Source organism: Anolis carolinensis, chromosome 6 (genome assembly GCF_035594765.1).
Source record: "Anolis carolinensis isolate JA03-04 chromosome 6, rAnoCar3.1.pri, whole genome shotgun sequence".
NCBI lineage: Eukaryota > Metazoa > Chordata > Lepidosauria > Squamata > Dactyloidae > Anolis > Anolis carolinensis.
In genome coordinates this window covers 108,714,943-108,732,832 of record NC_085846.1, presented here as the reverse complement: position 1 = coordinate 108,732,832, position 17,890 = coordinate 108,714,943, and positions in this window count along the sequence as shown.

The following is a 17,890-nucleotide window of genomic DNA, read 5'->3' as shown; positions in this document are numbered from 1 at the left end:
CCACAGAGCAAAACAAACAAGTAGGCAAACAAACAAAGCCTCCTGTTACATATTTGGGGAAGTGCAATGTTGAGTTGATAGTATTTAGTAGCCTTGTTCCATTTAGCACCCTGAACTTAGCATAATGGTTTAATGAAATTAGCTAGAGATAAGTATTTGAATAAATATACTGCTGAGTACATTGTTTAATGAAATAATAAAATGTTAATTGATTTGCTTGTGAAATAACAATACCACTGATGAGTCAAACTTCAAAGAAAGTAAGAAAAGCATTGCTGTTATTGTTATATTCTGTGAAGTTGACATCGACCTCCAAAAGACAGTGGTTAACAGTTGTGTCTAGGTCTTGCAAATTCCGGGTCATTTCTTTCTTCATTGATTCATATTGGACCCTCAATTTCTTCTTGCATCCATGGAACTCAGTATATGGATGTCAAAAACACCAAAGAAAATCAGTATAGCACTCTTATCATGAACTTCTCAGGAAATATGCATTTTGATACGGATGAGAAGCAACAGCAGTACTTCCAAAAAGCAATTTAGCACTTAATATCATGCCAGCATAAACACATCTTTTTAAATGCAAGAAAAATGGTTGAACTTTACCATTAGGCTTCCATAAAAATCAGATAGCATATCATCCCATAAAGTGAAGTTAATCTGTAATTGTAATCATAAAAATTACATTAAAATACTGGTATTGTCAACTTAATGGCACCATAAAAGAAACTGCTATAATGGCAATCTCACAGTCCCGTTACTTAAAACATAGGCTTTAAATTTGAACCATTCAGTATTTAGTAGAGATATGGTTAAAGTCTCTACTAAATGGTTAAAGCCCATGTAGATATAGCAAAATCTAAAATACTCATTTTAAAACTGTGACTACAACCCAGAATTAAAAAAGCCGTATTTGCCCTGCATGGGCCCTTCGAACATTGCAATTCCAACATTGAGCAGCTCCATCTCCAATTTTTTAACCTTTGATAAACCATTTAAACATATTGCTTTCCACCATGCTTTGACCTCTTTTTAGTTAGTGAACTGCTTCTGAAGTCAGCCAAGAAGGATAGAAGTGGCAAAAAGAGAGTGAAACTGGAAAATGTTAAAAGCATTTATCAGGACAGATGAATCGGGACTGACCCTGCCAAATGGACAGGACTTTGCAGCTGTAGGCCAATCTGCATTTTTACAGACAATCATACCTGGAAGTCGGGGACACAATGTGTTTGGGTGCTAACCATATGCTAACCAACCAGTCTCTGCACAGATAGAAAACACATATTAGGCAGAAGTGCTCTAGTCTAGTCATCTTTCTATATTAGCTTACTATATTAACTTACTAGAAAATATACCTTCTATTGCCCACATTCATGTTAATCATTCCACTTATAATCTGAATGAAAGAAAAGTCAGAGAGGTAACACCAACAATCCATAACATTTATTTTGTACCATGTTTCATGCATTGTACACATTCCTGTGAAAAAAAACAGGATTTTTTTTTTAAAAAAATCCAAAATTAGATCATACCATCACACAAACATACAGTCAAAAGCATCTTAAGGTCAGCAACAACATAAGACAGTGAAATCAGAAACAATAACATTAGTATGAAACATTTAAAAACATAAAAATGTTTTAAGACTGAAATGACATTGAAAATGAAATGAATTTTACCTACTGCCAAAAACAGCACAATGTACCCTAAGTAAGTACCAAGCAAGCCTCATAATGAAGATTTTTCAGAACTGGCAGTGCCTTCAATGAAATGGTCCTTTCTTCATCTACCCAGCATACCTCATTTGTCATACACACACAACACATGAAATATCTTAGACTATGAATTTAAAGTCTAGATAGGTAGTTTATATATAGGAAGATGTTCAAATGTGAAAGTAGTTTTCAAGCATTAATTTCTTTCCCTAAAGTTTGAAATGATACAGTCACAGGAATGCTATATTACACCACTGCCATTATTATTATTATTATTATTATTATTATTATTATTATTATTATTATGACTACTACTACTACTACTATTATCTGCATGTGTAAGTGGTCCACTGTGCAGTTAATGATACTTTACTGGTAAAAGTTTAATTCACACATCAAAGATCAGCTGTATGTGGAACTATTGCAGAAAGCGTCCTTGTACTTCAATCAATCAATTGTGCTTGATATGGGGAAGGGCGCTCCATGCAGACAGGCCAGCCACATGACTTTGGAGGTGTCTACAGACAATGCCGGCTCTTTGGCTTAGAAATGGAGATGAGCACCAACCCTCAGAGTCAGATGTAACTACTAGACTTAGTGTCAAGGAAAAGCCTTTACCTATACCTTATGACGAAGTAACACTGCTCCTTTTTCATTGACTCAAAACAAGGCAAAACTAAGGACCTCATCATATGAGGAAATTTCAGTATCCTAGGCCGCTTTTGCTCCAATTGAGCCACAGAGCTCCAGAACACCCATCAGACAACAAATGGCCCCGCTGCCCCACCGATTCGTCACAGAGGCTGGTGAATCGGAACGCGGGACCTCATCAATGTGATAAGGTCCCTAGTCCTAAACCGATATCCTAGGCATCAGAATTTTCTATGGTATAAACTGCCTACAACTTCTACCCTGAAGACTTTAAAATGCTAATTCAAGTCCATTTAACTGAGACACTAAAATTATTTACTCTACAAGCAACTGAGCTGACATGTTGATCCTGGTTACAGAAATAGAGTTTCAAAGATAATTGAAACCGCAGCCAATACAAAAATTTACCAGCCAATCTATAGTAATGTATGCTCCATACTGAAAGTGCCAGATAACTTCCTGTGCAACTTAACTGATTGATTGGAATTATGCATATACTGCTTTTCTACAGAAAGGTTGCTGATGGTACGAGTAACTAGCTTAGTGGGAGGTGGCTTCCCAACATGTTTCAACAGAATTATTTAAATTAAAGACTTGATTTAAATGCTGGTTGTATCGGAGAACAACCTTGCCATGGGTGCTCCCAGTCATACATCGATCTCATTTTGAGGCCAAATTCCAGAATGGTTCAGATAATGTCCAGACTGAGAGGCCACACTTTTTCCTCAGATGACTTGGAACTATTTCACATTATATAATTATGGCACTAGAATTCTACTTTAACCACTATGGTTCCACCCAACAGAAATCCTCAGATTTGCAATTTAGGAAAAAATGAATTTATTTGGGAAGGAAGATCTACCAGAGAGCTTTACTGCCTCATTAGATTACAAAGCCTAAGATTCCATGGGGTGCAATCATGACAGTTAGTGTACGATCACAGTACTATAATTTTGTAGCATGAAAAATCCTTCCTGACAATTACTTGGTGCACTTGCTGTGCCCTCCAACTATTTTCAATTGCATCTCTGTTTGTCTCTTGCCACCTCATCACATTGAGTCTTTTCTGCACTTCCGGCACGCTGCTGACACTGAGTCCCCTGAAGCCCATCAAATGATGCAGAGCTACATCCTGCAGGGCTCCGTTGAGCTTCGTGCCGGCAGCGCAGAGAAACAGAGCCCAGAAGAATTGAGTGTACACCCGAATCCTCATAGAAGAAGCTGAGGAGGAAGCCAGGGAGAGCAGGGAAACATTGTGGGAATGGATCTCATGACCACCAATGGTAAGTGCATGAAGCGTTACGCTGCCCCACGTTCTCCCCTGCAGTCCCCCAGTTTATGGACCTCAAAGTGATGAGGCCCTCTGTGGAAATACTATCTGTTTGGTCCAAATAAAACCAACTGAATGCAGTTCATTCCATATTCAGGGAAGACCAACACAATAATGGCCTCTGTGTGTGGGTGTTCATCTGCACCCCTCCAGGTCTGACAAAAGGAGAGATGGGCCAGAGCCTCAATATAAGTTTTAACTGGCTACTAGCAATGGATCACTAAAAACATGCCCATGAACATTCCTTGTCCTGCCCCAACCAACCTTAGTAAGATGTTGGTGGACAATGATACAATTGGCTTCTACTATGGGGTCTGTATGTCAAGAGAAAGAGGGGTGCTAATCCAAAGTATAATAACTAAGGATCATTCATTAAAAAGTTCGCAGTATTATGACTGCAGACTCCATCATCAGCTGTCGTTTTGATATACCTAGGGTTGGTTTTGATATACCTTATAGGTTAAAGTTGCATGAAAGGCTTTGGTGCTTTTGTCATCCATCTACCACAAAACGTGTTAAGAGAGAGGGTGAAGAGTCACTCCAGCTGGAGAAATATGAACAGGAATGAGTCACGAAGGCTTGGGGAACTCCTTCGTCAGGCGTTCGATGCCGGATTCTTGGTTTTCTTTATTTCTTTTCCCAGTAGCCAGCTGCCAGTTTCCCTTGGAACGTAATACTGGGAAGCAGCCAACTGCTTAACAAAACCTCATTTAATTTAGAGGGACTTTCAGTTTTGTACTCAATAAACGATGGCTGCAGTTCACTTATTTCAAAAATGATTTCTGCATATATAGTGCTTTCTAAAATGTATATACACACACACACACTGAGAAAATGTTCACGTATAGCCTTCTTACTTAAAGCAAGAGTGAAAAGAATTTAAAACACCTGACAGTGAATCACTGAAAAAGAAAAGGAGAGCAGAGTGGGTATTATGAGTGTAAGGGAAGATGACAGCCTAAATGTGGCTGATTAGACAACGGGTGACATTTCCAGTGGGCACCGGAACAACTAGATATTTTACAAATTTCAACTTGTCCCTGCTACATTGAAGTGCTTTATGTCACGTAAATGAAATACAGCCTCCTGAGTCAAAATCCTTTTCAACTGGAAAAGGTCACCCTAGCTAAGAAAGAAAAAGGCAAGTGGACAAATGCACGTTACATGCACAGAGACACGGGACTGAATAGAAAGGAAAAGAAAGCAATCTCAACTTGGAATGGAAACAGTATAAAACTGAGGGCTGGATTATGGAAACAAAATAATGTTCTAGCCCATTGGGCATCTAAGGTCTCCAACAGAGTCCTCTAACTTTCCACTGCTGGACAAGATATGAAAATTCAGAATTGCTCAGGAGTAAACATTTGTTATATTCCTAATAAAGTGAAAGGCCACAAGACCAATTAGTAAGGAGTGAGTGGACCTGACCTATAGCAGAAGATGACTACCAATGGGAAGAAGATCAGATGTTTCTTTAAAGCAAATTTTCCAGCTATGCAGATATTGCATCAGGCATCTACAGGCACATATAGACATACCCACTAAGGCACAGGGAAGGCCAAACAAACTGCAGTTTATTCCTTGCTTACACCCTATAACAGTTCTCCATAGGTGTCAGTAGCTTTTGTCTACTATAGTGATTATTTATTTATTTATGTCTATGTCTTAGTTTGATAACAAAGCTGCTTGGGTCCTTGTCAGATGTGCTGCCAATACCAGTATCTCTCAAACAATCTTCCCACTCATTCCAGGTTCCCAATAACCAATGAGTGCTTTTAAAGCTTCTGGAATCCATATTAATGCCATATCTCCAGTGTTTTTCGCCTTGGCTATGTTACCATCAACATACCAACCAACCAACCAACCAACCAACAAACAAACATAATAACCAAGAATGGATGTAATTCCACTTAGTTTATGAGTGGGAAGAGAAATTAGGACTGATAATGGTGGGTGCCCAGTAGAAGAAAGTAGAGACTTCTTTCCCATTTAGGGGTATAGCAGCACCTATAAAAGAAATACCCATGTTCTGATTTCAAGATGACAACTGGACATAGTTAATTTTTTGGTCTGATATCTTAAATTTCTTATCAAACATGTTTAAGATACACCACTTTGAAGAATTTTGGCTTTATTTGTTACAGGTACTAAATATCACCTATGTGAATTGACACATAAGAGAAACAACAGATTGGATGATGCTCACTGTAATCAAAAACCTCCCTGTAGTCATGGTTAAGAAAAATTGTCAATTTCTAGTTTAGTTTTTTTTTTCTTTCTTCCCCTTAATGACAATGACAGTGATATCCAGTAGCTGTCAGTTGTAAAGGCTTGATGGAAGTGTGTGATAGAATATATTTTGTTTTTCTTTTATTCTCCTTCTCATTTCCTTTTTTTTCTTTTTTGAAACATGAGAAGAAGCTGCTTATCTGTGGGAGGACGCTACCTTTGATGCTGATGTAAAAATGTACAGAATGTGTCTAAACTCAATTAAGAAGTGTTGGGGGTGGTGGGGGGGGGGGGGAAATCACTTAACCTTTTCAAAACACTTCTCCCATTCTAGAGATGGCTGATGAGGTCTTTGAACAAGAGAAGGAGGGCAGGAAAGAGGGGTGCTAGAATTTGCTTCTTTGAAGTAAATTGCCTGCTTCAAACTACTGTCTCTAAGCAGTTTCGTCAAGAGGGCCAGGAGGGAAAAGAAAAACTGACAATGAATTATGATTTGGAACAAAATTATTTTGCTAGGTTTTCTATGGTGTACTATTATTTCTCCCCACAGCCTTTAAACACAGCTCTACTCTAACTAAGGATAGATCATCCATGGCTCAATTTCTACAGATTATTCTATGCCCCTCAATAGCCCTTTTCCCCTGCCAGAAGGTGTGGCTTCTTTCTTCTTCTTCTTGAATCACCTGATGGCTGCTCTTATGATCTACATGTTATACAACTGAATAAAAATGCACTGAAGTTGCAAAGATCTACTAAAAGTGGTGGCCATTGATCAAAGTGAGCAAAGCTCATCTCAGGGACACCATTTTTGTGATTCCTGTTAAATGCAAGCTTAAATCCAAAAAATGCAGATTTAAATTTAATTTCTGATGCAAAAAATAAGCTTTATAAAAAGATGGTGAACATTTTTTTCTGTATTACATTCATTTTAAAAGGTAGTTTCTTCAACATGTAATATCAACTCTATATTTGAATAGTATAGAACAGTAACAGAAATTGGAGGGATTTGTTGTGATTAATATATTATGCACCTAAGCAAAGCTATAAAGTATACTCATTTTAAACAATGAACATGAAATAAAGATATGAACACCCGAATAAATCTATGCTCACATCAGGTTAAAGCACCCCCTTGGGCAATGCCAGAAAGCAAGAATATCTTAATAGGTTCATTAAGTCATTTCAGAAGAAGGTGTGAGGACACAAGTTGGGGATCCAAAACTAGCCACTTAAAAATGCCTGCCTCTGTCAGCACCAATCAATTTAAGGAAACGATGGGCTGATAAGCTATGGCACACCTTCACATACAGAATGCAAATATATGCTTAATTCCCACTCAAACCAGTTAGTTCTACTCAAATTAAATTGAAGCATGCATAAAGAATGAAGGACTGGAGAGCACAAAGCACCCATAGCACCCTCTGCTGATAAAGAGGGAAGAGATTAACATTAACAAACAGGAATTCTTACAAACAGGAGGGGAATATGAAACTTTTGTTCACATGTAACACTTTTACTACTTTAAGTGACTGATTCAAGGAAACTACACTTGAGCATCTCAGTTCAATTCTCCTTTTTCAGGGGAAGGCAGGGCATTTCGGGAAGGGGTGGGGGGCAGCGGATCATGTGTCTTTCACAACTACAAAAACTTCTCATGTTTCATTTGATTTTTTTTTAACTGGCTCCTATTCATCGGCTTTCTGGAATGAAGCTGAGAATTAAAGATCTAAGCAATTGTGCATGCTTATGTTTTAGAATTTTGTTACGGGTCTGTCTTGAGATGAAGGGACTCAATTAGAGTACTGACTGGCCTTGCCTATGGGACCACTGAACACATATGCAGATGTGGAAATACAAAAGCAGTTAACTTTAACTATACTTATCAATTAAATAAGAATTTCATATACTCTTAAAACTGTTAAGAATCAGTTTCTAGTTCCTGATAAGCATTCGGCAAAGCTGAACCTCTTTAGCATGCAAGATCAAACAGGATCTGGTGCTTTTTTGACAGTGTTAATCAAACTCTGTTCCTCCAGATGTTTTGGATTTCATCTCCCACAATTCCTAACAGCTGGTAAATTGGCTGGGATTTGTGGGAGCTGAAGTCCAGAACACTTGGAGGAGCAGAGTTTGAGAAGCACCGTTTTAGAATATTCCTTTAGTAACATAAGTCAATAAGCATGCTTTATTTAAAGGGCATTGGACAATTTTCTAATTCAAGATTTTCTATAAATCCACTTCATTGAATGGCACTGCTGTAAGCTATGGTGGTCAGTACTGTTTGTTTGTTTAAATTATATTCTCCATTCTTCTATAATGGACCTAAAGCATCTTAATGATAAAACTTGCATTAAAGGGCACCCAAAACCTATTTTTAAAAACCCAACCAAATGGGGCTGTAGGATAGGATTTGAACAAGAACATTTAATGAAAGTACTTCCTAATGTATTGATTTAATTACTTCTTGGTTCACACTAGACCAGATCGGGGAGAGGAAAAAACCCACCAAACCATGTGAAAACTAATGTAAAGATATTTCAAAAAGTGTTGTTTTAAAAGACAGAGACATTGGGGAAGGCATGCCTGAAGATCTACTACGATGACAGTTTGAATAAAGCAGCTGCTACGTGCCACTACGCCTTGCTCAGTGCAGCCTTTGAAATGGGATTGTTTGCTTAGAAATGCAAGCAAAGGCCAGTCTCTGGACTAGAAGAGACACCTTTTGATTGCACATCATACTGAGCCGAATCCCTGACTAATAAATTTCCCCACACCTTTGTCTGAACCTCAGAAGGAAAAGGTCTGCATTTTCTCACAAGTACACACAAGCCCCGTCCCAAGTCCTAGGGTTTTCAACCTCTAAATCTTGTCCTTTGTTGACTTACTAGAGAATCTGTCTGAGTGACAACGGACACTGCAGGTTTGTTACTTCTGTCATCCTTGCTACCAGTGCACTTTACTTCAGATCAAAGTTGAAAGCCTCTTTCTTGAAAACACACACATATACAAACCACAGTGACAAATAGCATGGTTTGTTTGACATAGCAAAGCAAATGAGGAATGGCTTTCGTTAACCAAGAGAAAGAATTCCTTTTTTTTTTTTTCAGTCTCAGTCCTGATGCCTGAGATGTTTAAAACCAGAGGTCCACTTCACGCTCTAGGAATGAGCCTCATTTAAAATACAAAATCTAAATCTAAAATTATACTATCAGTGGTTTTTTTTTCAATCTTTTTAGAGGAAAACACTTAACTTTTAGGTTCCCTCTGGTAAAAAAAATACTTTTTAGAACAAGCAGCATTGATACTTGCATTAAAAATTAATGTTCATGTCAATGAACTACACACACAAAAATGCCAAAATACTGAATATTTTTAGAACAAGTAAAATCAATATTTGCATTAAAAATTGCGATTCATATCAATAAACTACATAAAAATCCCTAAGACTGAATTGTCAAGGACAGAACGCCACGAGATTCAAAGTAACAGAGTTTATTAGGTTACAGAACTCAAAACAAGCCCGTAAAACACAAGGGCCAGGCAGTATTTGCCTCTAGGAGCAAAAAAGGGGCAAAATAAATGTTCAAAAGATAAACCGGATTAAACCGGAGTTTAATCCGGGTAAAAAACAAACTGCTTGCTTCAGCCTGAATATAAACAAAACAAGAGCCAAGAACAAAAGATACAAAGAATGCAGCTAATTGGCAGCAGATTCCTCTCTGCTGCCAACACAGTGTTTACAGTAACTTGCGTCGCTCCCACACACACACAGCAGACAGGATCTTCCAGCACGAACAAATCAGCCAGGGAATGCAACAGTAGAGTAGACCAGTTCCGTTCCGTAGTTCAAAGCCAGAAGCAGACGTTTGTAGTTTTCCCAAGTCCAAGAAGGGGATGAAGCCAAGCCGTGGTCAGTTCAGTCCGGGTATTCAAAGCAGGAGATGGCGTCCGTCAGGAAGACGACGGAAGGTCAAGCTAATAAGAGTAAGCACAGGTTTGCACAAACAAATGCCCACACAATTCCTCCCGCCGTCTGACCCTGGATTCCAAACAACTTACGTCTCAGCACAGGAAAGCACACAAGTCTTCAGGGAAGCGTCCCACACACACACGGATCCCAAGCGTTTGCCCAGATTACCTTGCCCAACGCAATTTGCAATTGCTCCCAAGCCCCATTTTATGCCAGTTACAAATCTTCATCACTGTCAGCTGTCCTCCTTAACCCGGGCGTTTCCTCATCACTTTCCTCGTCAGAGCTGGAACACCTCTGACTACGCCCAGCAGCATCTCCAGCTGTGGATCCCGTCCCATCCCTCCAGCTAAGCCATGGATCTGATCCTGAAGGTCCCCATTCATCTTCTGCCCCATCATGGCCAGTGGCACCCAGTTCCTCCCTTACCCGAGTCCAATCCATCTCATCCTCCTCCGAGCTAACCTGCCCCTCCTCCATTCTCTCCGTAAACCCCTCGAAAGACTCTTCATCAGATGGTGCTGCAAATATGTCTCGCAGTCTTTTTCTCTCTCGCTCCTCGAGAGTATCTGACTCTCGAGGAGTCTTGCGCCCACGCCTGTCAGTAACAGAGCCACGAGGCTCAATCATAACACTATCCCCTCTCACAAAGGCCTCCTCCCCCGATGGTGGAGAAGTGGCAGTGATACCCTCTGCTATAGCACCACGACGACTAGAGGTATCAAGTTTCAACAGCGAACGATGAAAGACTGGATGGACCTTTAAACTAGACGGTAAACGCAAACGAAACGCAACGGAAGAAATCTTTTTAACGATAGGAAAGGGACCCAAAAACCGAGGCGCAAACTTTCCCCCAGCCTGCTTAATATATTTGGAAGATAACCACACCAAATCCCCTTCTTCCAACTCCTCCCCTGCCTGCCTGTGGCGGTCAGCCTGAGTCTTCTGCGTTGCCTTAGCTTCCAACAGTAAGCGACGGGCAACATCGTGCAATGCAGCCATTTCCGTAGAGCGGTACACAGGGTCCGAAGAGACCACATTGGTCGACGGCGCCACACCTCCCCGTGGGTGAAAACCATAAGTAAGCTCAAATGGCGTATGCTGACTAGACGTGTGCACCGCATTGTTGTAAGCAAATTCCGCCACCGGTAACCACTTTACCCAAGCCGTGGGTTGATCTAAACAAAAACAACGCAAATACTGCTCTAAGAGCCCATTAACCCGTTCCGACTGTCCATCCGTTTGCGGATGGAAGGCTGAAGACACGTTTAACTTAGTCCCCAAACACTCATGGAAGTGTTTCCAAAAGCGTGACACAAATTGCGGAGCCCTATCTGAAATAATCACCTCGGGTGCTCCGTGCAAACGATAGATGTGCTTTGTAAATAGTAAGGCCAACGTAGGGGCCGCCGGAATGGTTGAACAAGGAATAAAATGAGCCAGTTTACTAAATAAATCCACCACCACCCAAATACAAGTATAACCCCCAGACTTAGGCAAATCTGAAATAAAATCCATGGAAATGATTTGCCATGGCCTCTCCGGAACAGGTAAAGACGACAACAACCCTCTAGGGCGCCCAACAGGCGTCTTACTCTGCTGAAAAACGGCGCAGCTGTCACAAAAGCGCAGAATGTCTTGCCGCATCTTTGGCCACCAGTAGCTCCTGGTGATAAGCTGTACGGTCTTGAACCTGCCAAAGTGCCCAGCCATGGGTTCGTCATGGTGGGCTCTAATCACCTCCAACCTGAGGGCCCCCACTGGTACGTAAACCTGCCCCCTACGCACCAATACCCCGTCTTGATCCTGGAGATGCGGCAGTATGGTACGGTTACCTGCAGAGAGCAGCATCAGTTGCTCCTGAGTCCACACATCATCCTTCTGAGCCTCAAGGATCTGGTCATGTAACCCAAGCTCATTATCTACAACACACAGAGAGGCAGTAGGCAAGATGGTCTGACATACTACCTGCTCATTGGTCTTAAATTCCGGCTTGCGGGATAAAGCATCGGCCCGCAAGTTTGCCTTCCCCTCTACGAACTGCACCTTGAAGTTAAACCTGGAGAAAAACAAAGCCCAGCGGATTTGACGCTGGTTTAACTTCTTTGCTGTTTGCAAGTGCTCTAAGTTCTTGTGATCAGACCTGACCACGATCTGGTGCCGTGCCCCTTCAAGCCAGTGCCGCCACACCTCAAACGCCACCTTAATCGCCAACAACTCCTTCTCCCATATGGTATAGTTCTGCTCGAAGGGTGTTAGTTGCCGCGAGTAAAATCCACAGGGACGCAAGGTCCCTGAGGAATCCTTCTGAGACAATACAGCCCCCAACGCGTAGCTAGAAGCGTCCGCTTCTACCACGAACGGTTTGTCAACATCAGGATGGGTTAGTATGTTGTCTGATTGAAAACTAGACTTAAGTCGTAGAAACGCCTCGTGAGCTTCCCGCCCCCACACAAATGGCTGTTTCTTGCGCAGAAGCTGCGTCAAAGGTACCGTGAGCTTTGCAAAGTTCGGAATAAATTCCCGGTAGTAATTAGCGAAACCTAAGAACCTTTGTACATCCTTCTTAGTCTTTAGCTCTTGCCATGAGTTGACGGCGTCAACCTTATGTGGGTCCATCTTAAGTTCCCTACCTGACACTACATGACCTAGGAACTCCACTTCAGGCACATGAAAGACGCACTTGGAAGCCTTGGCAAAAAGCCCATTAGCCCGCAGTCGGTGCAGAACCTGCTTGACATGTTGACGATGTTCTTTCTCGTCCTTAGAAAAAATCAAGATATCATCTAAATAAATCACTAAAAATTGGTCAATTAGGTCCCTGAACACATCGTTCATGAACCTCTGGAAGACCGCGGGAGCATTACAAAGCCCAAAAGGCATGACTCGGAACTCGTGGCATCCGAAGCACGTATTAAATGCCGTCTTCCACTCATCCCCTTCCCGTATACGGATTAAGTTATAGGCCCCCCGCAGGTCAAGCTTGGTAAAGACCTTAGCCCCTTGCACCCTTGATAACAGTTCCGAGATTAAGGGTAGTGGGTACCTATCCCGAATGGTGTATTTGTTTAGGATCCGATAGTCGCAGACCAGCCTAAGTTCCCCAGTCTTTTTGGCTACAAAGAATACTGGTGCCGCAGTTGGAGAACTAGATGGGCGAATAAACCCCTTGGCTAAATTTTCATCTAGAAACTCCCGCAAAGCTTGCCTTTCCGGTACAGTCAAGGCATATAGCCTCCCTGCTGGCAATTTCGCACCTTCTGCCAACTTGATGGCGCAATCATAAGGCCTGTGCGGTGGTAATTTGTCCGCATCCCTTTTACAAAATACATCAGAGAACTCCCCATACTCAGCAGGCACTCCTTCCATATCAGAGTGAGTAACATTTAGAGTGCAACAATCCTGCCTCTTTAAGATCACCTTACGTGTAGCCCAATCTACTTGTGGGTTTACTACAGCTAGCCAATCCATCCCCAGGATCACATCATATCTAGGCAAGCTTGTAATATCCCACACAAACGTTCCCGTTACTCCCTGCACCTCCCACGTTACTGCTGAGGTTTCATGGTTAACCACCCCAGTCTCCAGCAGTCTCCCATCTGCTCCTTCCACCCACACGTCGCATGCCTTGCGCACTCTAGGAATGCCATGCTTCTTAGCAAACTCAATATCTACATAAGAGACCGTAGCCCCTGAGTCCAGCAGTGCCAAAGTAGAAACAAGTTCCCTTCCCCCAACAGATAATGTAATGGGTACGAAAACATGCTTCCTCCCTTCAGTTGACTGCTTGAGGAGCCCTAGTGCGTTGGACTCACGTCGCACTAGGGCTGGCCTTTTCCCGAAAGCTGGGAAGGTTTCACATTACAGTTTTTGGCAAAATGCCCAGCATTCCCACAGTACAAACACAAGCCCAGCTGCCTCCTACGGCTCTTTTCCTCGGTAGACAGCTTTTTAAAGACCCCAAGCTCCATAGGCTCTTCCCCCATCACCACAGGTGCCCTGGTTACATGCATAGATGGCGCACACATTGCTTTCGAGTGTTTACGAGCCTCGAACCTTGCGTCTAAGCGCAGCACCTTGGCAACTAAGGCGTCCCAACTTTCAGCCGGCTCCAAGCGTGCTAATTCATCCTGGAGCATATCACTTAACCCAGCAGTAAATAAAAGCATGAATGCATTTTCCCCCCAATCCAGCTGGTGGCGATACATGTTAAACTTATTTAAGTAATCCAAAACAGTCCCCTTTCCCTGTTTTAACCGATACAAAGCCCACCCAGCATTCTCTGTGCGGAGAGGATCCCCAAAAGTATCAGTTAACAACTTTTTGAAATCATTCAAATTGTCCTTGACTGGGTCATTGCCCAAAATTAAATTAGTGGCCCATTGTCCTGCGGGACCGGTCAACAAACTCAAAATAAAGGCCACCTTACTAGTGTCAGTAGGAAAAGCATGAACGCTGAGCTGAGAAAAATAAAGCTCCACTTGTGCCAAAAAAGTTGGCAACTTGCACCTGGTTCCGTCAAAGCGTTCAGGAGTCAAAACATGTCCTTTCACAGCAAAAGCTGTTTGGCTTACGGTAAAAGCCGTTTGCAGTTGGTCAAACTTGGCCCTTAATTCATCCATCGTCTTCCTGACGGGTTTATTGCTGCAATAAACTTTTTATGGGCGTTGGGCAATCTGTCAAGGACAGAACGCCACGAGATTCAAAGTAACAGAGTTTATTAGGTTACAGAACTCAAAACAAGCCCGTAAAACACAAGGGCCAGGCAGTATTTGCCTCTAGGAGCAAAAAAGGGGCAAAATAAATGTTCAAAAGATAAACCGGATTAAACCGGAGTTTAATCCGGGTAAAAAACAAACTGCTTGCTTCAGCCTGAATATAAACAAAACAAGAGCCAAGAACAAAAGATACAAAGAATGCAGCTAATTGGCAGCAGATTCCTCTCTGCTGCCAACACAGTGTTTACAGTAACTTGCGTCGCTCCCACACACACACAGCAGACAGGATCTTCCAGCACGAACAAATCAGCCAGGGAATGCAACAGTAGAGTAGACCAGTTCCGTTCCGTAGTTCAAAGCCAGAAGCAGACGTTTGTAGTTTTCCCAAGTCCAAGAAGGGGATGAAGCCAAGCCGTGGTCAGTTCAGTCCGGGTATTCAAAGCAGGAGATGGCGTCCGTCAGGAAGACGACGGAAGGTCAAGCTAATAAGAGTAAGCACAGGTTTGCACAAACAAATGCCCACACAATTCCTCCCGCCGTCTGACCCTGGATTCCAAACAACTTACGTCTCAGCACAGGAAAGCACACAAGTCTTCAGGGAAGCGTCCCACACACACACGGATCCCAAGCGTTTGCCCAGATTACCTTGCCCAACGCAATTTGCAATTGCTCCCAAGCCCCATTTTATGCCAGTTACAAATCTTCATCACTGTCAGCTGTCCTCCTTAACCCGGGCGTTTCCTCATCACTTTCCTCGTCAGAGCTGGAACACCTCTGACTACGCCCAGCAGCATCTCCAGCTGTGGATCCCGTCCCATCCCTCCAGCTAAGCCATGGATCTGATCCTGAAGGTCCCCATTCATCTTCTGCCCCATCATGGCCAGTGGCACCCAGTTCCTCCCTTACCCGAGTCCAATCCATCTCATCCTCCTCCGAGCTAACCTGCCCCTCCTCCATTCTCTCCGTAAACCCCTCGAAAGACTCTTCATCAGATGGTGCTGCAAATATGTCTCGCAGTCTTTTTCTCTCTCGCTCCTCGAGAGTATCTGACTCTCGAGGAGTCTTACGCCCACGCCTGTCAGTAACAGAGCCACGAGGCTCAATCATAACATGAATTGTTAAAACTATATACACACTCTGGTTTTCTTTATTTTGAAGTTTAGCAGCCATGAACCTCCATAGTAAGTACAGTAGAGTCTCACTTATCCAACATAAAAGGGCCAGCAGAACCTTGGATAAGCGAATATGTTGTATAATAAGGAGGGATTAAGGAAAAGCCTATTAAACATCAAATTAGGTTATGATTTTACAAATTAAACACCAAAACATCATGTTATACAACAAATTTGACAGAAAAAGTAGTTCAATACGCAGTAATGCTATGTAGTAATTACTGTAGTTACGAATTTAGCACCAAAATATCACAATGTATTGAAAACATTGACAACAAAAATGTGTTGGATAATCCAGAATGTTGGATAAGTGGGTGTTGGATAAGTGAGACTCTACTGTACATAGTTCTAAAGATCAAAACAAATAAAGGAATCTAAATTATGGGAATTCAGCACATATTAAATAATTCATGTAATCATATACATTTCACAATGTTTATATCAATTTAACATCAAATATAGTTTGGTGACAAGAGCATTTTTCTCTAGCTGGATCTACACTGCCATATAATCCAGTTTTTGAATCCAGATTATCTTTGAACTGGATTATATGATTCTACACTGCCATATAATCCAGTGGCCCTCTCCTGTGTTTGCGGCTGTGGTGGGGCTGCTCCCAAACGTTCCTAACACCTTAACAGAACCATTACATAATAGAACCATTGCTTGATCTCCTGAACCTTAATAACTACAGACTAGTCTGTAACCTTCCTTTTTGGGGCAAAATAATTGAGAAGGCAGTTGCCCTCCAAACTCCAGGGAGTTTTGGATGACACACACTTTCTTGGCCCATTTCAAACTGGCTTCAGAGCAGGATATGCCTTAGTGAATTATCTCCGTCTCAACACCAACATGGGGAATGTGTCCCTTTTGGTACCTCAAGATCTTTCAGCAGCTTTTGATACCATTGACCATGGTATCCTTCTGGAACATGGGGAAGGGGGCATTGGAGGCACTGTGGTTCTGGATGTACCTCTCAGGCAGGTTCAGATGGTAGCACTTTATAAATAATTTTATAAACAGGTACCTTGTTATCCCTATGGATGTCCCAATCCTCAAACACTCAGCTTCATTTGGAAAAATGCTGCACTTGCAGAGCTCAGACGGTGTTGTATTTCAGTGTCAATGTTGACTTGTGGAGAGGTGGCTGCTAGGGTAGCGGAAATAGTCAATATTTTCTAATGTTACACCATTAAGCTGTATTTTTGGCACTGCAAAGGGAATGGCTCGTGACTCCTGGAAGAGAACTTTGGTTTTCTCAATGTTCAGTGAGAGGCCGACCTTTTCGTATGCTTCTCCAAAGGTGTTTAGAGTGGCTTGTAGGTCTTCTGAATGCACACAGAGTACATTATCATCGGCATATTGAGAGTTCTATAACAGATGTTGTTGTGACCTTGATTTTGGCTTTCAATCTGCTGAGGTTAGTTTGCCATCTGTCCCATAGATGATTTCCACTCCGGTGAGAAGCGTCCCGTCCACAAGATGAAGTATCATAGTGATGAAGATGGAAAATTATTATATAAATAAAATAATAATAAATATATATTTACATTGTGTTTTTTAAATTCGTAAAAATATGTTTCTACTTTCAGGTATGCAACATGTATATAATATTTTGCAGCTATTTCATAATGACTATTTTGTAAATACATAAAGGTACAGTAGAGTCTCACTTATCCAAGCTAAACGGGCCGGCAGAACCTTGGATAAGTGAATATCTTGGATAATAAGGAGGGATAATAATAATAATAATTATTATTATTATTATTTTATTTTTGTACCCCGCCACCATCTCCCCAGAGGGACTCGGGGCGGCTTACAGATATAAGATGAAACCCGGGGATGAAGGAAAAGCCTATTCAACATCAAATTAGGTTATGATTTTACAAATTAACCACCAAAACATCATGTTATACAACAAAGTTGACAGAAAAAGTAGTTCAATACGCAGTAATGTTATGTTGTAATTACAGTAGAGTCTCACTTATCCAACATAAACGGGCCAACAGAACGTTGGATAAGCGAATATGCTGGATAATAAGGAGGGATTAAGGAAAAGCCTATTAAACATCAAATTAAGCACCAAAACATCGTGTTATACAACA